General features: G+C 45.9%; 1 long non-coding RNA gene across 1 annotated transcript; it reads right to left on the minus strand.

The window, feature by feature from the left end:
- Positions 1-10782: 10782 nt before the first annotated feature.
- LOC118852874 lies at positions 10783-19264 on the minus strand. Its single transcript, XR_005010630.1, has 3 exons — positions 18292-19264; positions 15989-16056; positions 10783-15114 (listed from the first exon to the last, which is right to left on the minus strand). It is a non-coding gene; the product is annotated as an uncharacterized LOC118852874 (long non-coding RNA).
- Between the last annotated feature and the right edge of the window lie 1235 nt (positions 19265-20499).

The following is a 20499-nucleotide window of genomic DNA, read 5'->3' on the forward strand; positions in this document are numbered from 1 at the left end:
CACTTCCTGTCTTGGCAGTCCATTCAACTTTGGACAGCTCAAATGGCTAGGGAATTTTTTCTTATATAGAACTGAAATTGACTCTTCTGCAACTTACACCCCTAATTCTGCACTCCGGGGCCAGTCAGAACAAGTCCACTTCTGCTCCGTCCCAGCCCTGAGAAGGGGCATCAGAATATCAGACCCAGGAAGGGAATCTAGACAGTTGCCCTTAATTTACAGAGGACAAAAAAACCAAAAAAACCAAAAAAACCAAGGAAACAGAAGAAGTTATTGGCTCAGGGCCACACAGTGAAGCCAGAGGCTGGTCTGGTCAAGTCTGCTGCCTACCAAGATGGGGTTCCTTCTACTGCCCCAGGATATTTTGTCTCCCAGTTGGGCCATATCCTCTTACGAGTCAATGGTCATAGAATCGTAGACTCCTACAACTGCATTTCAGGGAGGGAACCCATAGATCATCCTTGAGGCCTCAGGTTCCCCACCCTTGGTTCTAATTCAATGTGTACCTGAATGATAAACCCTTTTAGGGCTGTCTTTGGACAAATCTCTGAGTGGTCATCTGACATGTGGGTGGAAAGATGGCAGTTCTGGGAGTGAGGAGACCTGGGTCTGAGTCTCCGGCTCTGTCATTCCTAGTTGTGAAACTGTAGCCAAGTCCCCTCTCCTTCCTAAGCCCCAGGTTCCACAACTGCTAAATAAGGGCTTACAACTGTTAAATTGTTGTTAAACAAGACCATACATATGCTCTTTAAGGCTCCTATCAACTCCGATGTGCCAGACATCTGCGATTCTAGTCTTCAATTTTCTGCTCGAAAAGCTCCGGTGACAAAAAGCTCGCTCCTCATCTCGGCGTCCCATTGCCTTGTTGGATTGTTCTGAAGTTCTTCCTTCTACGGAGGTGAAATCTCCTTTCTTGTAGCTTAGGGTTTCACCCTCTGTCTCCCAGTGGCTGAATCCATTGTTGTCTCTACGGTAACTTTGTGAGGTAGGTAAGTGAAAGGACAATTTCCATTTTATAGATGTGAAAACTGAGGTCCAGGGAGGTTAAACCAAGGGTGAGTCCATTGCTAAATTTTCAGTGTGAGCATTGACATCTCCAAAACCATTAAACTCTGCATACTAGGGCTTGATTTCTTGTTTTGTTGATTGTCTAGACTTAAGAAATGAATGGAAGCTAGGTGGTGCAGTGGATAGAGCACCGGACCTGGAGTCAGAAAGACTCATCTTCCTGAGTTCAAATCTGGCCTCAGATACTCACTAGCTGTGTGACTCTGGGCAAGTCACTTAACCCTGTTTGCCTCAGTTTCCTCATTTGTAAAATGAATCGGAGAAGGAGATGGCAAAGCCACTCCGGTATCTTTGTCAAGAAAACCCCAAATAGGGTCATGAAGAGTCGGACATGACTGAAACAACTGAACGACAACAAGAAACAAATGTGAAAAAAATTGGTAATAATGCAGCTTAAATTTAAAAGTGTGTCTGTCTCAGAGAGACGATTGTTAGACATTTGCCAACACACCCCTGGGTTAAGTGACTTGCCTGTGGTGTTGCAGCCAGAAACAGGTCTGATGTGCTAGCTCTTTATACATCTGAAGATAAGGATGATGATGTCTATGGGTCCTCTAAGAGTAGTGCAAGGAACCAGACTTGCAGGTGGAGGAGCCCTCTATTTGAATCCTGCTTCCAATAGGAGCCTCAGCCTTTCTGTTCCTTCCTTTCCTTATCTGTCAAATGAGGATTTGGACCGGGCGATCTCCAAAGTCCTTCTCATTCTAAATCTCTGGGTTAAGATGAAGATTCCTTGACCCTGGACAAGCCAGTCTCTACTTTAGAGATTAACCTCTCTGAATCCTCATTTTCTTGTTTCTAAAAGAGAGAAATCTTATTTGTATTTCTATCTGTCTCCCTGGGCTCTTAATGAGGAGAGAAATTTGCAAACCTTAGAGCGCTAGAGAAAAATGAGCCCTTCTTATTATTACTTCCCAGGCTAAGTATTCCTAATTCCTCCAGCTGTGTCGGGGATGGCCGGGTGTCTGGTTCCTTCTTCATCTGGTTGACCTCCTCTGGATGGCTGCCGCTTGTCGATGGCCTGGTCCTGCTCCTGCTCGTGAGCCTGTCTCCCTGTGCTTGGAGCTAGGCTGAGGACACAGGGGACCCACGTCCTGTTTATAAATATCCACACACTTTGGTGAGCCTTCCCAGGTGCATAGGCAATCTCACGCTTACAGGGAACCCTCCCTCTCCATCCTCCTAAGCTGTGCCTCATACTCCAGCCTCCTCCTGGTCCACTACCCTGCGGGAATCTGCTCTGTGGGAAAATATAAAGAATCCTATGATAAGGCAGTAGCACCCAAGGGAGTGGCCCCAAAGATTTATGGCTCAAAAGCCTGGGAAACAGGATCCCTGAGTGAGCAGATTTGCTCAAGGCTGCAGCTACCCCCACTGATCAATAGGGAGGGCTTGGAGGAGGAGGTGGGGACCTTGGATTCCTCACGTGGCTTCTCTCTCCCAAGCGCTCTCTCTCTCTCTCTCTCTCTCTCTGTCTGTCTCTCTCTCTCTCTCTGCTTCTCTGTATGTTGCTTTTTTTCCTTTCTACTAGTTTCTATCTTTCCATCTCAAGTTTTTCTGTTTCTGTCTCTCATCTCTTCATCTCTGATACAGAGAAGGCACTGGATGTGGAATCAGTGTGATGTCAGGCAAGTCCTCATTGTGCCTCAGTTTCCTAATCTGAAAAATGAAGGAGTTGGACCAAAAGGAGTCCCTTCTGACTCGAAATCTCTGATTTTGTGATCCCTCCTCCCTGGGAAAAATAGCTTTTCAGGGAGGAGACAGAGTTCTGTCAGGGCCTTTGCTCTTTGAACTCAGAGTCTGGAGGAGACAGTACTTGTGTGGCTGGGTAAATTACTTTATCTTTGGTTCCTCATTTTTCTCATCTAAAGAATGAGGGGTTTGGACTGTGGAACCTCCCAGCAATAACTCTTTGATCCTATGGTCCTTCCAGCCCTTATCTTTCGGGATCCTTGAGCTGTCTGGGGACATGGCACTTACGTACATCATTGTTATCATCTGGATATTCCTCCAGTCAAGAAATCAGATTCGGTGTCAATGACACTAAATGAGACAGATCCCACAACTGGAACAGGGCACTGGAAGGGTCTACCATATTTGAAAGGAAGTGATTATGAGCTCAGATAGGGTAGAATTGAGCACTGGATAGCGTGGTGCACTCTGCAAGGGTAAAGGGAGGCCAACAGCACATGGGTCTAGGTTCTCTCTGTAGATACCTCAGTCAGGCAGAGCCTGTGTGCTGGTGGGTGGGTGGAACGGGGCTTTGCCTGAACCCTCGCCCTCTCCCTTCCTCTGAGCTGGGTGTCTCCAGGACGTGTCTGTACCAGCCCCAGAGCCACCAGGGCTAGATACAAGTTCTCTGAAGGACAGGAGCCAGCAATACCAGTGCCCGCATGGGGTTGAGGGATCTTAGATGGAACAATATTTAGGTACGATCCCTGGCTGGAGGGTCTTCTCTTCTCCCTCCTGGCTTTCCAAATCCAATCACAAAAGCCCAGTTCATGGCCCCTGTCTTCTCTCCATCGAGTGCTCCCCTCTATGGGTCTCTGTTGACCCTAGTGCCTGTCTTGTTCCTTTCAATAGTAATGTTTCAGTGTTTACCTCCATGCAGAGGGCTCTGCTAGGCAAAGGGGATATAGAGTTTGAATAAAACATGGCCCTTGACGTCATGGAGCTCCTAATCCAGACCGAGATAACTATGGCACCCAGTACGGATAGACACAAGACTTAGGAGTTCATTCATATAGGAAACACCTGGATGAGGAAATGCCCTAGACTAATGGAGGTCAGTACTTTATAACTTCCAGTCTTAGAACCTGAAGCGCTTGGAGGTTAAGTGACTTGCCCAGGGTCATACAGCCAGTGTGTGTTAAAGAGGTACAACTTGGGCTCTGGTCCTTCTGGCTCCAAAGTCTGTCCTGACTACATCAATCACATCATTGCTTCTCATGAAATATTATGTGACACTGTAAGTATATAAGAGAGGTTTGAAGCATTATGACATTGGGCATTACCCCATGCTTTCTCTTCTATTGTGATCATGAATGACTATGTTATAAAGATGTTTTATTAATGCTTAAAAAAAGAACTCGTTACCTAGTCAGTGCTGTGTAAGAGAAAGAGTCTTGGAGGCTATTCTTGGCTCTGCCAATACCCAGTTGTGTGATCTGGGGCCAGTCCTCCTCCCTCCCTGGGCCTCAGTTTCCCTATCTGTAAAGTGAATGGGTTGTCTTAGATGATCCCTAAGAAGCCTTCCAGATGTGACATTCCATCATCACTTTCAATGTTTACTAATCTGTGAGTTCCTTTTGAGGCAAGGGCTGAGGATAGCCAAGAACAGGAAGCTGAACACAGTAGGTGCGCCATACTTGTGGAGTCATTAAGTCAGGACCTTACTGAAGACCTACCATTTTCCAGAGGACCCTCCCACCCAGCCCCAGCTTTTACCACTGTCATCATTTAGCCTATACCCCATATAAAAAGACACCCCAGAATCTAGGGCCGACATGAGTTCCTCAGACATTCCTGATGTAGTAGTAAGAGTCTTGTATCAAGAGTCAGAAGTTCTGGGTTTGAATCACTCAGTCAACAAGTATTTACTTACTAAATGCCTATTATATACCAGGTATTATGCTAAGTGCTGGGGTTGTAAAGAAAGGCAAAAATGTGATGCTTGTCTTCATGGAGCTCAGAGTCTATCGGGAGAGACAAAAGTCAGTCGCTATGGACATCCGGATTACAGACAGGCTTAACCCCAATTCCATTTCTTACTAGCCGTTTCAATCTTGGGAGGTCATTGCCCTTCCTTGAACCCCTGCTTCCTCATTTATAAAATGGGGTAATAGTAACGTATAAACCCACCACACAGGGTCACTGCAAAAATCGAATGAGATAGTGACTGTAAAATATTTTTTATCTGACATTTCTAGTGTAGCAGGGGTTTCGATTGGAGTCCAACCCCTGGGGCATCTGTGGAGCTGAACTTGTGCTTGGTGACGTCCAGTGACCTGGCTCCTTGCTGGATTCTTTCTCACGTGGAGCTGGACACTTCTAAGGAAGGAGACGTATGCCTCTCTCCGAAGGGCAAGGTTTGGTCCCTTGGTCCTCATGATTGAGGAAAAGAGACTGAGTTAAGGAAGAGCTATCCACTAAGAAGCCTTCAAAAGAAAAGACTTTGGGCACCTAGACGGCACAGTAAATAGAGCACTGGTCCTGGAGTCAGGAGGACCTGAGGTCAAATCTGGCCTCGGACACTTACTAACTGTGTGATCTTGGGAAAGTCACTTAACCCCAATTGCCTCCAAAATAAAATAAAAGAAGAGACTCAACCCTTTTCAAGCTCTCTGTCTCCCTTGTTGAGTATGTCAGGACTCCATGAGCTTTCCCCTTAGACTGAGGGGAAGGGAAGGAAGAGGATACCTCTGAATTCAATTTAATCCAGCCAACATTATTTCCCTGCCCTGTGCTAGGTGCTGGGAATAGAAAGAAAAAAAATTAAATAGCTTCTGATCTCAAGGAGGTTATATTCTGCTGGGGTGGAGGTTGCTTCTTTGATGCCTTTTGCTTTTTGTACCCCACAGTCATAGAAGAAAAAAAAATGACCAACACAAGGACCATGTCTGACAGGGCATGTAACATCCCCCAATAGTTTTTTTTAAATTAACTTTAATTTATTTTTATTTTGAATTTAACATGCACCAAATAAAATGAGCATTTCCTTATAGGATTTATAGATTTTCTTATAGATTATAGGGCAGGAAAGGATTGTACATAAAATCAAATACTCATTACTTAGTTTGCTTTTCTTTTAAGTATAGGACAAATCCAGATCCAGCATGTAACTTTCACAACAATCCTACTCGTCTGTGATCCCTTCTTGCCTTCCTTCTCTTCTCTCTCTCTCTCCCTCTTTCTCTCAGATATGGGGGTTATTGTGTATATTATGTATATTCCCTTGGTTAGGGAAGGAACTTCGTCATCATAAGTATCACTAAGACTTAGTGGGACCCATGATGACTGCAATATGGGTCCGGAAGGGTATAGCTTATTCCTTCTTCAAAGAGAACAAGATAGGGGCAGCTAGGTGGCGCAGTGAGTAGAGCACTGGCCCTGGAGTCAGGAGGACCTGAGTTCAAATCCAGACTCAGACACATGACACACTTACTATCTGTGCAACCTTGGGTGAGTCACTTAAGCCCAATTGCCCTGCCTCCCTCACTCCAAAAAAGAGAATAAGATAGAGAAATAATGGCATAAAGTAGGATTATTTATTAAGAAGTTATATTCATGAAAAGAAATCCAGGAAACATGGCTGAGAGCATTTGGGTAAAGATCAATGGAGGCAGAAACAGAGGTGATACTGTTATTACACTATACTATATATTACCTGTACAGAAAAAGGAAACAGAAACAAATGAAGATTTTTGGAAATAGGTAACAAGCCTGAGATAGAGGCATTATCCATCTATCCATCCATCCATCCATCTATCTATCTCTCTATCTATCTATCTATCTATCTATCTATCTATCTATCTGTCTATCCATCCATCTATCTATCTATCTATCTATCTATCTATCTATCTATCTATCTGTCTATCTATATGTCTATCTGTCTATCCCTTCATCTATCTGTCTATCTATCTATCTATCTATCTATCTATCTATCTATCTATCTATCTATCTATCTATCTGTCTATCCATCCATCCATCCATCCATCCATCCATCCATCCATCCATCCAGCTATCTATCCATCTATCTATCTGTCTATCTATATGTCTATCTGTCTATCCCTTCATCTATCTGTCTGTCTATCTATCTATCTATCTATCTATCTATCTATCTATCTATCTATCTATCTATCTGTCTATCTATCCATCCATCCATCCATCCATCCATCCATCCATCCATCCAGCTATCTATCCATCTATCTATCTGTCTATCTGTCTATCCATTCATCTATCTGTCTATCTATCTATCTATCTATCTATCTATCTATCTATCTATCTATCTATCTATCTGTCTGTCTGTCTACCTATCTATCATCTGTCTGTCACCTATCTGTCAATGTATATACAGATATAGATGGGGAACTTCAATTATATGGAAACCTGTTGGAGCTTTCTCTCTGTTAAAAGTAGAGCAACTGATAATTTCATGAATTGCCTTAATGAAACTTTCATCTTTAGAAAGGTGAAGGAAGAAATGAGAGGATCTTATTAATGCCAACAAGGAAGAACTGATTATTGATGTGAAAATGATGGGCACCTTGGGAGGAATTGGCCACTTTACCTTAGAATCTGTGATGGAGAAGGGAGAGAAAGCTGGGCCCAATTTGAATAAATCCTAGATTTCTGGAGAACACCTTTCAGATGTTCAGAGAAGGTTACGTGGGGTCTTATGATCTAAAATTTAACAGAGGACGTCAGCTCAGGAGGAAAAGGAAACTATCAAAAATGAAATTCTGAAGACACAGAAAGAAATAATTCTGATGAGGCCAGTGTGCTTGACTTCAATTATGGGAAAAATTCTAGAAAATACCATATGGAATATAGTGATTCTGATCTCTGGGTGAGAGACACCAAGTAACAACAGGAGAACGGGAGTTCATAAGCCAGACTTAAAATGCCTAGGGGTTTCTTTAGCTAGCCAGTTAAGGTCTATATCACAGAAGAGCTAAAGACAGCTCCTAAATCTATAGGCTCAGGAGCTCACAGAGCCTTACCCCTATGGGGAAGAAGCTGCATCATAGTTACATATCTGAAGATGGCAGCAGGAAACAATGGCTTAGTCAAGAAGCCCAGGAGAGAGTGGGAGAAATCTAGCAGAGCGCAGTGGAGAACAATGGAGATGCCAAGCAGAGAGCAGCTCAGTGGAGTCACCCAACAGAACAGAAGAAGGCCCTATAATAATATCATGGAGATGCCAAGGAGAGCAGCTCAGTGGAGTCACCCAACAGAACAGAAGAAGGCCCTATAATAATATCATGGAGATGCCAAGCAGAGAGCAGCTCAGTGGAGTCACCCAACAGAACAGAAGAAGGCCCTATAATAATATCATGGAGATGCCAAGCAGAGAGCAGCTCAGTGGAGTCACCCAACAGAACAGAAGAAAAGGCCCTATGATAACATCACCAGTGGAGGCTGCTGGTTTTGAAGAACTGGAGGTGTAAATTGCATTGACTATTTGTATTCCTTGGCCACCTGAATATCCAACACATGTTCTCTTTCACATGTTTCTCAACTGCGTGTGTTCTCTTCCCTTGTTTCTCTACATCTATATTCCCTAGTTATGAGAATTCTCCATGTGTATCACCCCTCCTCCTGGTGGTAGGGTAATCTGTGAAAGGGTGATTCTAGTGCCTTTCTTCTGTTAATTATTTTCTATATATCTTGTATATAGCTTGTTTGTACATAGTTGTTTGAATGTTGTCTCCCCCATTAGACTGTGAGTTCCTTGAAGGCAGGGCTTGTCTTTTGCCTCGTTTTGTATTCCTACTCATTGGCTGGTGTATATTGTTGAGTCATTTCAGTTGTGTCTGACTCTTCATGAACCCATTTCGTGTTTTCTTGGCAGAGATAACTGGAGTGGCTTGCCATTTCCTTTTCCAGCTCATTTTACAGATGAGGAAACCGAGGCAAGTAGGATGAAGTGGCTTGCTCAGGGTCACACAGCCAATAAGTGTCTGAGACCGGATTGAACTTATGAAAATGAGTCTTCCTGACTCTAGGCCTAGCACCTTAGAAATAGTTTAAGTGCTTAATAAGTATTTTTTTATTCATTCATTCTGAATTGTTCAGCCATGCCCACTATCTCTCTATCTCCCCACACTCTCTACTTATCACCAGATATACATCAATCTAATTAAGCAGTTCATCTGTCTGATGTCCATCCATTGGGGAGTGGCTGAACAAGCTGTGGTATATGAACGTGATGAGATACTATTGTGCTGTAAGAAATGATGAAGGGGATGGTTTCAGAGAAACCTGGGAAGACTTATATGAACTGATGCAAAATGAAGTGAGCAGAAGAACAATTTATACAGTTAACAGAAATACTGTAAAGATAACCAACTTTGAAAGACTTAGGAACTCTGATCGACACAAAGGCCGACCACAATTCCAAAGGACTCATGATGAAATGTACTATCCACTTCGAGATGGAGAACTAATGGATTCAGGAGTGTAGATTAAAGTGCATTTTGCTGCGAGGAAAAATCTTCCTACCAAGTGGAACTATCCATAAGTCTAGTGAGCTGCTTCAGGAGGTTCCCCCTCACCAGAACTCTGGAGACCTTCCCTGGGTTTCCCTGGGTGACTCTTGTCACACTACTGATTGGACTAGATGGTCTCTGACCCCCCTTTTTATTCTGAGAGTCTTTGTCTTGGAAAGTGGTTGTTAGTAGTAAAGAGAGAAAAACTGATGGTATTAGTTGACACAAGTTTAAAATGAGTTGTGTTTAGCCAAGGATGACTACGGACAGAAGAGTCCAAACTCCTTGATCTGACTTCCTCAGATCTTCAGTCTCTGGTCCAACCTTCCTCTTTGTGCTACCTTAACTCACCTTACTCCCCTCCCTAGGAACATGCTCCCCATCAGCCAAAACAGACTCCTTACTCTCTCCTGACCTTTCAGTTTCCTACTTCCTGCCTTTGCTCACCCTGTGATACGCTTCCCCTCATGCCATCTCTCCTTCTGGGTGCCCCGAACCCCTGATTGGTGATTGAGTACATGAACACAGAACTCACAGGGCTAGATGGCTCACTATATTTAGCCAACCTAAATCATGCTTTGCATTCCACACTCCACCCTGGCCATCTTCCCATCTTCTTGCCATCAACCCTGCCCTGCATTCTACAGCCCTCCCTGCTTCTTCTGGGAACTTTATTCAATTTCGCCATTGTTACTGGAAAAGGTGTGTCAGTCAACTCCCCATTCACTGTCCCTGTGACACATGGAAACCAAAACCTCCTCTGCTTCTACTGCCCCATGAATGTTGTCTCCCCCACTAGATGTTTTTTCCTCACCTACTTGAATGATGTTTTGGGTGGATTAATACATTTGGTTTGATAATTTGGGGGGAGGGCAATTGCAATGTCAACAAACATTTATTGATCACCTCCTGCATGCAAGGTCCTGGACTTGGCAAGGGTGTGGGAGAGATACAGATGAAGTCACTCTGTCCCTGCCCTTGGGGAGCTTCCAGCGTGGTAGTCACACCTTGGGAGGATTTCTAGGGATGTTTAGAAAAACGCAGAAACAGTATAACAGTCTTCCCTCCCCTGGAAAAGGCAGATAGACATATAAACACACCCAGACCCACCCTTGGATATAAACACATATATGTGAGTATATGTGTGATGAGTGTAACACATAACATAAAGATTTACAAGGGCAGTTACATGGTGCAGTGAGAGAGCGCCAGGCCTGAAGGCAGGAAATTTCATCTTTGTGAGTTCAAGTCTGGCCTCAGACACTCACTAGCTATATGACCCCTGGGCAAGTCACTTCACCCTGTTTGCCTCAGTTTCCTCATCTGTAAAATAAGCTGGAGAAGGAACTGGCTGACCACTCCAGTATCTTTAAGAAGCAAACTCCAAAAGGGGTTACAAAGAGTTGGACACGAAACAACTGAACAATGACAAAGATATACAACTATACCACAAAGATCAAATATATAAGGACACACACATATAAAAAAATGTACAAACACACAAATGTGTGCATACACTTTTATTAGTAGGCAAGTCATTTTATTACTAGAATATTTGCAGGAAATAAATCTCAAGTAGAGAAAAGCTTAAACGTCCATGACAAAGCAAGTGGGGATAGAAGGGCCAGATCCTAATGTGCAGAGAAGGCCTCTTTCTTTATTATTTATTTATACACAAACATGAAGAATCATAGTTCTGGAGCTGGAAGGGATCTCAGAGGCCATTTAGTCCAAACCCCTTGTTTTACAGATGGAGAAACTGAGGCCCAGAGAGCCTGAGGGGCTTGCAGAGCTCAGGATTTGAACTAAGGGCTGGTGATACCCAGTCCAGCCCTCTTTTCCCTACTCCATGTTCCATCTGCATACTAAAACATACGCATGTACAGGCAGACACATAAAAACACAAGTACAGACACCCCAAAGTATGCCCCCATGCACAAACATTTCACCAGCCACAAGGGTGCTGGAAAGGCCCAGGGGATCCTGTCTCTTGTAGGCCACAACCTGGTTTTCCTTGGACCTCATCACGAGTGGCTGCAGGCGTAGCTTCTCTAATAACCAGAGAGAGGGAAAGGCCAAGGCTGCTGAACAAAGCTGCCTCACAGACCTTTAGCCCAAAAATGTGGTTTTCAAAAATGGCTTTTTAAACAAATAGGTTGTTTGTCAAAAGAGGAAAAAAATGTCCAAGTTTGATATTCCAATGTGGTCTTTCTGCCGAAGCTTCTGCATGGAGCTGGGCCACAGGCCCAAGCTCTTTCTCCTTTGAAGGATGTGTTTGGCATCTGCTTTGACCATAAACGCCCCCAAACAGAGTGAGGAGAAGCTGAGAAGCACAGCCCGATCTGAATCAAGTCATTTTCCATTTTGGGAAAAATACTCTCCCCAGAAGAAAGGCATCCTGTCGCAGCCTGGCAGGCCACCCAGAGGAGAGGGGGCCCTGAAGCTGCTCCCTCAGAGTTAATTGATTCCATTTCATTCAATTAAGTTCAACAGAGATGTTTTTAAGGGCTTTCTGTGTGCAGGGCCCTATGCTGGGAGCTATGAGAGAGACGGCTTTTAGATATCAACTCTGCCCTCATGGAGCTCAGAGTCTAGGAGGAGGGTGAGACTTGAGCACACATAAGTATCACGTGTAATATTACATAAATTACACATACATATTAAAGGACATATGCATCAAATACATATACAACATTACGTAGCAGCACCAGAGGTGTATAAAGCCAAGTGGGAACTTGGGAGGAAGTGACCATTCACTTCCTTTAAGAATTTGTGATTGACAACATGACTGATGTGGAAATGTGTTTTACATGATTGCACATGTATGACCTATGTCAGACTGCTTGCCAGCTTGGGGAGGAGAGATGGGAGGGAGAAAAAACTTGAAGCTCAAAATCTTATAAGAAATAAATGTGGAAAACTGTCTTTACATGTAATTGGAAAAAATAAAATAATATTTACCAAAAAAAGAATTTATGATTGAGGATGAGAGAGCCTCTGTTGGTCTGACAAATATCTGAGATTTTCAGAAAGCCCAGTATAAAGAGTTCAGGGATGAGAGGTAGGATTTTGTGGACATGGGACATTAGCTTTGGAGGGAATGGGATGTCTAGAAAGAAATTCTGAGAGCACAAAGAGAAACAATCCCAATGAGGAGACAAATGGGTTGTTGCTTACAGTGACCAATGTGATGTATTGACATTTTTATAGAGGCCTTTTGTTTTTATATCACCTTCATTTCCTAGTATGTGCCCTCCTCCTCCCCTAACCAATGAGCCATCCAGTCAATAAGCTTTTATTAAATGTGTGAATCTGTGAGGGAGACACAAAATTTAGATCAGACTGTTCTCTGTCCTTGTAGAGTAGGAGAAGAAACTAAGAGACAATTACAATACACAGACAGCTATAATACAGAATATTATGAGGTAAATGTGTAAGAGAGGGACAAAGAAGATGCCTTGGGATGGGGTCAGAGTAAGCAGAGATCATTTGGAGCTGAAGGATGGGGAGGGTTTCCTGGAAGAGGTGGCATCTGAGTTGGGCTTTAAAGGTTGGATACGAATTCAATAGTCAGAGAGGGAGGGAAGACATTCAGGGCAAATGAAATGGTGTAAGCAAAGGTGTGGAGGTGAGAGAATGTAACATGATAACGATGTCATGGTAATTGTAGGGATGATAATGGTGACAGTGGTGTTCATAATTAAGATGATAAGGGTGATATTAACAGTGACAGTGGTGTTGGTGAGACGATTATGATGGGATGCAAAGCACTCTGCAAATCCTTGAAGCATTATATAAACATCCACTGTGAAGAGGACGATTCTTAGGACAACCGTGATGGTGGTGCTGCTACTGGAGGTGATCATTGTGATTACAATGATAGTGAATCTGGTGATGATGAAAGGGAGGGTGACAGTGAGGATGATGGTAATTCTGGTAGGGAGGAAGAAGATAACGATTCTAGTGATAACGTTGGTGACCGTGGAAGGAAAGCGGTGGTGATTTTAGTGATAACATTGGTGATTGTGAGTGGAAGAAAGATGATGGTGATCTAGTAATAATGCTGGTGATGAAAGCAGAAGGGAAGAGAATGCTGGTGGGGATTCTGGTGATGATGTCGGTGATTAGAGCAGAGAGGAAGAGCTTATGGCGGTGATTCTGACGAGGGTGATTTGGTAGAGTTAAGATGACAACAGTGGTGATGACGGTAAATAGAAAAATCAAGAGACACAACTAAAGTGGGCCTTCTGACTCCCTGTTCTTTCCAGTACGCTACAAGTCTCTCTTTACAAAATAAAGGGACCTTCTAGATAACCTAATCCAACTCTTTTTACAACTGAGAAAACCAAGGTCTATGGATGGAGAATGCCAAGTGTGTGTCCACAATAAGCGCTCAGTAAAGCACCATAGATTTGAGTCGACCTTCTTGGGAGAAGGCAAACCTCTTCAGCCTCTTGTAACCTTGGATGCTTCTGGACAGATATAGGGAAACCTAGGCATTGTACATTTGCCATCCCTTGTGCCCAACATGCCACCAGAGTGGCGGCAATGCCAGGAATGACTCTACACATTCCTGTATGGTTCCAGGCCAGGGTATGGAGAAGCTGATCCTGCTTTTTATTCTTGGTACCAGCACTGAGTGCCCATTTATGGAGGCAGTGAGTGGGGGATGACAAAAAGAATGTTGAGCTGGCAGGATCCTAGCTTCCTAGAACGAAGGGTGGGAGGGACTGAAGGAGGTATGAAGCCCAACCTTTTTATTTTACTGAAGAGGAGACCAAGAGCTCCCTGGCATTTCTATCACACTAAGGTTTGCAAAGCCCTTTGTAAATATAATTATCTCATTTGATGCTAACAGACACCCTGAGAGGTGGTGGTATCTCCACTTTACAGATGAGGAAATGGAGGTAAGCAGGGGTTAAATGGGCCTTCTGACTTGGTAAGTGTCTGAAGCTGGATTTGAACTCAGATCTTCCTGACTCTAGGGCTAGTGCTCTCTATGCACTGGGCCACCTAGCTGCCTCTAGCTTACTCATGGCACATGGGGAGAAAATGACAGAAGCAGGATTAGAACTCATGTACTCAAAAGCCAGCTCTGCCACCAGGCTTATGTTTCCTTATCTGTAGAATGTGGATGATGATCTTCACCCCTGTTATATTTTCACTCAAGATCAGATGAAATAATGTGATGGGCAAGCCTTAGAAAACAAAACACATCTGAATTATCTTCGTATCTCTCTTAGCACCTTGGGCAGTGTTTTATGCATAAGTGCTTGAAAAAATTGTTGTTGAATAATGAATATAAAACATTTTGTAAGCTCTGAAAGCAACTTGTAAACAGTGAAGTGTCTTCTACATAGTATAGCACCTTGTAAACTGTGAAGTGCCTTATAAAATGGCCTAGTGCCTTGTAAATGGCAAAATGATTTGTAAACACTGAAACACCTTGTAAACTGTGAAGTTTACACACAACAGTATGATGGATCAGGATATTCTGTTCTTAACCTATTTCCTTTAGAAATCCAATATTGAGCAACATTTCCCTTTGCCCTCTCCCCAATTACAGAGGCATTTCTGACATTTTCCAAGGCCTTTGTTTTGAGAACAGTTTCTAGTTGGTTTGTTGTAGCTTTTTCTGTCTCTCTTCTTCCATTATCCATCCTCAGAGTTTGAATCTCTTGTGCTTAGGTCATATGTTGTCATTTTCAGGGACCGGCCTCATTTTCATCACCACCTCTTCAGGCCCCAGGGAAAGCTTCCAGTATTTGATGGACATTTTGTCCTACAGGCTCCTCAAACATCCAGGAATCCCGTGAAGGGATGGGGCAAGAATAGACTGTGGAGAGGAAACAGATTCCAGAATGGTACACCCTGAGCTTCTCCATCGCTGGGATGGGAAAGGGACCCAACCCACCACCCCACTCCAGGGAGCAGGCTTGTCCAGCCTGGCATGAGCCTGGGCTCTCTCACTTGGATACTCGGGCAGGTCTCAGGCTGGGGCTTTAAACAGAACCAGACTCACAGGGCTGGGGCCCAGGACCATGACGTTGTCTTCCATAGCCTGCCCTAGCTCCCAGCTGGTTCCCATACACCTAGCATGGTATAGACACCAAGGGACTCAGCTTCCTAATATGGGAAATGGGGATGCCATATAGGTATGTTTTATAGTTACTACTTCATGTGGTCCTCACAATAACCCTGTGAGGTGAGGACAGGCAAGTAAAATTATCCCTACTTTTCAGATGGAGAAACTAAGACCCAGATAGAGAGTTGAAATGACTTTCTTCAAAACCATGCAGATACAGTAGTTCAGTGGTTTCCCTATGTTATGTTGCTTTCCCTGTCTCAGACGTGTAAAACACGGTGTAAATGTGACTTATTTTTATTGTTGCTCGTGTTGTTATATGGTCTCTGACACATCAGGGCTGAGAGATACTGGGACAGGACAAAAAGCTAGGGACATTTTTCTTCCCTGTTGCTGTTAAAAATAGGATTGGGCCTGACTTGGGTTGGTTCAGCATAGAGGTGGGGGCATGACCTAAGTGAGCTCCTCCTCCCTGGGTGTCTAGCCAATGAGCCTCACAGGAAATATGGTTTCTTTTTTGCTCAGGCCCCCCTCGGAGAGAACCATGAAAACTTTCCTCAGAATCTCCTGGGACAGTTAATTTCCTTAAAAAATACATGATATAATAGGAAGAAATCCAACTTACCCTTTGTCTGCCAGAAGAACCAACTGTAACTCATCCCGGGCCAGCTGTTTTACAAAGACTTAGAAATTCTGTAAGGAAATAAATGTTTAATTGTTTTTTTTCCCAGAGATCTGTGTGTGTATGTGTGTTTGTGTGCATGCGTGTGTTTGTATACATGTGTATGTGTGTGCGCGCGCATGTGCGTGTGTGTGTATGTGCTTGTGTGCACATATGTATTTGTATACGTGTGTGTGCGTGAGTACATGTGTGAATGTGTACATGTATGTGTTGTGGAGGACCTGGGGGTGATGGCAACCTATCTAGATCTCTAGCCCTCCCACCCCATGTTGTCTATCATGGCTGTCTCAGCCTCCTAGGGAGGCTTCAGTAGGGTCTATAGTTCATATTTAGACTTTTTTAAAAAAGTGTTGTAGTGTGCTAGGGTCCTAGAGCTTGAGCTGGACAGGGCCTTGGAGGCCATCCTAGTGTAAAGGGCAATGGGGTGGGGTCCAAGGAGCCCCTTCCCCATAGCACATGCCCCTCAGGAGGGGTTACTCCTGTCCATACTCAAATGTTTGGGTTGTAGATCCCTGGTCCTCGTGGACTCTCATCCTGTCGTAGGATCATAGATTGAGAGTGGGATGGGGCCCCTTTGTTTTACAGAGGAGAAAACAGAGTGTAAAGGGCCAAAGCAGAGATTTAGACTCTTCTATTTCCTCTCCAAGTTTAGGGCACTTTTCCACTGCCTCACTGCCTCTTCTGTTGCTAATAGAGATAGGCCAGAAAACTCACAAGGGGGTCAGTTCATGTCCATGTGCATCTCTGGAGTGTCTCAGGTGTGCTTGGAGCCTGGGCTCAGTTCTGATGTGAGGGAGGAGGGGGAGGAAGAGGAGAAGAGGAGGACAAGGAAGAGGAGGAAGAAGATGAAGGGGAGGAGAAGGAAGGGGGGGAAGAAGAGAAGAGGAGGAGGAAGAAGAGGAGAAGGAAGAAGAAGAATAGGAGGAGGAAGAGGAGGAAGGGGAGGAAGAGGAGGAGGAGGAAGAAGAAGAATAGGAGGAGGAAGAGGAGGAAGGGGGAGGAAGAGGAGGAGGAGGAAGAAGAAGAATAGGAGGAAGAAAAGGAGGAATGGGAGGAAGAGAAGAGGAAGAGGAAGAAGAGGAAGAGGAAGAGGAGGAAGAGAAGAGGAGGAGGAAGAGGAGGAAGCGAGGGAGGAGGGGGAGGAAGAGGAGAAGAGGACAAGGAAGAGGAGGAAGAAGAGGAAGGGGAAGAGAAGGAATAGGGGGAGAAGGAAGAGAAGAGGAGGAAGAATAGGAGAAGGAAGGGGGAGGAAGAGGGGAAGGAAGAAGAGAAGAGGAGGAGGAAGAGAAGAGGATGAACAGGAGGAGGACAAGGAAGAGGAGTAGGAGGAGGAGGAGGGGGAGACCTTTTCCTCTTAGGGACCTCCTAGTTCGTTTGGAGAAATCTCCCCTCTCCCCTTTCCCCCTCCCTTTTCTCCTCTCTCTCCTCCTAGAATAAGACAAACATTTGGGAGAAAAGCCCCCAACAAATGGTACAAACCAGCTCCTTTATTCTATAAATAGGGCTCAGGAAGCCTTCCAGTCCTCCTGGGTCCCCAGGGACTTCTTCCTTTGCCTCTCTGTAGCCCAGCCTCACTGTCCCATTTCCCCCCAGCTCTTGGTTGTGCTAACCCAACCCCCAATTGTCCCCAGGGTATTCCTAATCTGCTGCACTGGGCCTCCTTCCCTGATGGATAATTGTTGGGCTCAGGCACAGCTAATCCTGGGTCCAGGCATGCGCCCCCATTCCCCAGACTGTGCCATTACTCAGTGACCTAAGTGGCAAAGTCAGAACTTAAATCCAGGACTCTCTGCACATGCCACGGTCATCTGGGCCAGATAACTCAGTGTAAAGGCTCCCTGCCCCTTCAATGGCACCTCCAAATGACGTGGGGCCACTCAGAGGCCTCGTATCCTTCCTCCAACCTTCCCCTATCGCTACTGATGCCGAGGCCATCCTGAGGCCTTATCTCCCTCAGCTCCCACATTTAGCTGCGGACTCCTGTCGGCTCAATGTCTCAGATACCCTTCATTCGTGTCTCCCCCTCTTCACTCCCCGATCCCGCACACCGGTGCAGGCCCCCCCCCCCCCCCCCCCCCCCGCAGCCCCTCACCTAGATGGGTGGAAGGCTCTCCTAACTGGGACTCAGAAGCTAGGTCTCCCCATGTGCCCTTGCCTGGCCTTTTCTGCCCCACCATGGGGAGGTCCCCCCTCCCCGGAGCCCGCGGGCTCCCCCCTCTCCTCACCTCTTGTCCCCACATCCTCACCTTCCTATCTAGCCAGATCCCAAGACCTTCCGCCGAGCCCTTTCCTGGGTGCACAGTTGTGCCAAGGAGAGGCAGCTCTCACGGTCAGTGGGAGCGTGGGCGTGAGACCACGAAGGTCTCCTTGGTTTTGTGCCGGGACTTGCTGGGCGAGCGGGCCGAGCGGGCCGAGTTGTACAAGCAGGTGCACGAGCACTTGGAGTAGGACTGTTTGCTGCTATTGCCTTCGCTTGCCCTGCTGCTTCGGCTGTCGCATTCGTAGGTCTTGACGCAGATTTGTCGGCGTGGCCTTGGCCGCGGGCTCGGGCTCAGGCATGGGCTTGGGCTCGTGCATAGACTCGGGCTCAGGCAGAGGCTCGGGCTCAGGCAGGGGCTCGGGCTCAGGCAGGGGCTCGGGCTCAGGCAGGGACTCGGGCTCGTGCACAGACTCGGGCACAGACTCGGGCACGGACTCGGGCTGGTGCAGGGGCTCGGGCTCGTGCAGGGACTCGGGCTCGTGCATAGACTCGGGGTGGCACATGGGCTTGGACTTAAGCACGGGCTTGGGCACGGGCTTAGGCACGGGCTAGGGCACGGGCTTGTGCAAGGACTTGGGCATGGGCTTGGGCACGGGTTTGGGCACAGGCACAGACATGGGCATGGATTTGGGCACGGGCATGGATACGGAAAGGGGCACGGGCACTGATCTGGGCACTGGCGCTGGCGCTGGCGCTTGTACTTGCACGAGTAGGTGTGCGTCTCAGTGACGGTGTAGAATGGCTTGGAGGGGTTAAATGTGGTGCATATTGTCATCTTCATCATCTTGTAGTTTCCCTGCTCGTAGGGCTGTAGATCGTGTTCACAGGTAAAAAGTTTTTGCTTTGGTGAATTAATTGGAAGCTCTGTCTTTTTTGGTGTCCGTGATGGATGGAGCCTCCCCGAGTGTTTTTGAGAGGCCCAAGTAGAGTGTTGCCAGGGGGCCCTGAGCCCTGGGACTAAATAGCAGTGGTGGGGGTGCCTGGAAAAGGGTAGACCATTGTTACCACATCCTATCTTATTTCACTCCCTAGGGTGGGGGAGGGGGAGAGCATCATCACCAAGGGGCACCAATGAGAGCCTTTCTTTCTTGTCCAGAGACCCAGACCTCAGGAGGGGGTTCAGGGCTACCAAGCAGGAAATCTGGGATTCCTTCCCTCTGCCCTTCCCAGGCCCAATCCTCTGGCACTGGTGACTTGAGTGCGTTCCTTCTTGGTCCATGCTTAGGCTAGGAGAGGGTTGTGCTGAAGCTATGGGGGGAAGTCCAGAAGATAGTGGATTCAGAGGAGGAAGACCAGGATGGGGAGGGAAGCCCATTAGCATGCCATTTGGAGATTCAAAGAAACTGAGCTTGTTTAGCATGGAGACTGACAGGGAGAAACATCTTCAAGTATCTGAAAGGCTTTCATCTCATCAAAGAGCTCTTGTTGTCCTTGGTCCTCTCTGCTACTCTGTGGTGCACTCCCTACCTCACAGACTTGTGAAGGCCCAGGATAGTACTAGGAACAATGGGGAGAAAGGAGAAGGAGACAGATTTAGGCTCTGTATGGGGTAGACTTTTCCAGAAGCAGAATGAGCTTTATTGGGCTGCAGAAAATTAGTTTCCTGTAACTGGAAGTCTTCCAGAACTGGCTGGATGGCTCCTTCCAGGGGGATTCCTGCTCAGGGTACAGCTTGGACTAGATGCCTTCCAAGATCCCACCCAGCTCTGAAATGCTTTAATTTGATGGCTAAGTATGAGATACAGTGTGTCATGGGGGAGAAGGGCTCCTGAATCAGGGAGACCTACCCCCCAACAATCCCGGCTACGTGGACCTGACTCAACAAGTCACTCTGCTTCTCAGGGACTCCAGGAGATTCTTTTAAGAACAGTCCAGGATGGAAGGAGCATCAGCTCTGGAGTAAGAAGACGTGGGTTCAAATCTCAGCTCTGCCACTGACTCACCTAGGGGATCGTGGGTAAGCTGCTTTCCCTCCCTAGGCTTCAGCTTCTCTCTAAAAGGGGGAAATTGGACTAAAATGTCCCAGTCAGCTCTGGTCTGAGTGTGCATGTTTTCAGACCTGCATTAATGCAGGGAGTTTCTTCAATCTGCAGCTCCCTTTAACCAAGGGACCTGTAAGCATATAAAAATAAATAAAAGGATAATAACAACTCACATTTCTTGAGTGTTTTTAATCAGCAGGAAGACATTTAGG

Source organism: Trichosurus vulpecula, chromosome 6 (assembly GCF_011100635.1).
Source record: "Trichosurus vulpecula isolate mTriVul1 chromosome 6, mTriVul1.pri, whole genome shotgun sequence".
NCBI lineage: Eukaryota > Metazoa > Chordata > Mammalia > Diprotodontia > Phalangeridae > Trichosurus > Trichosurus vulpecula.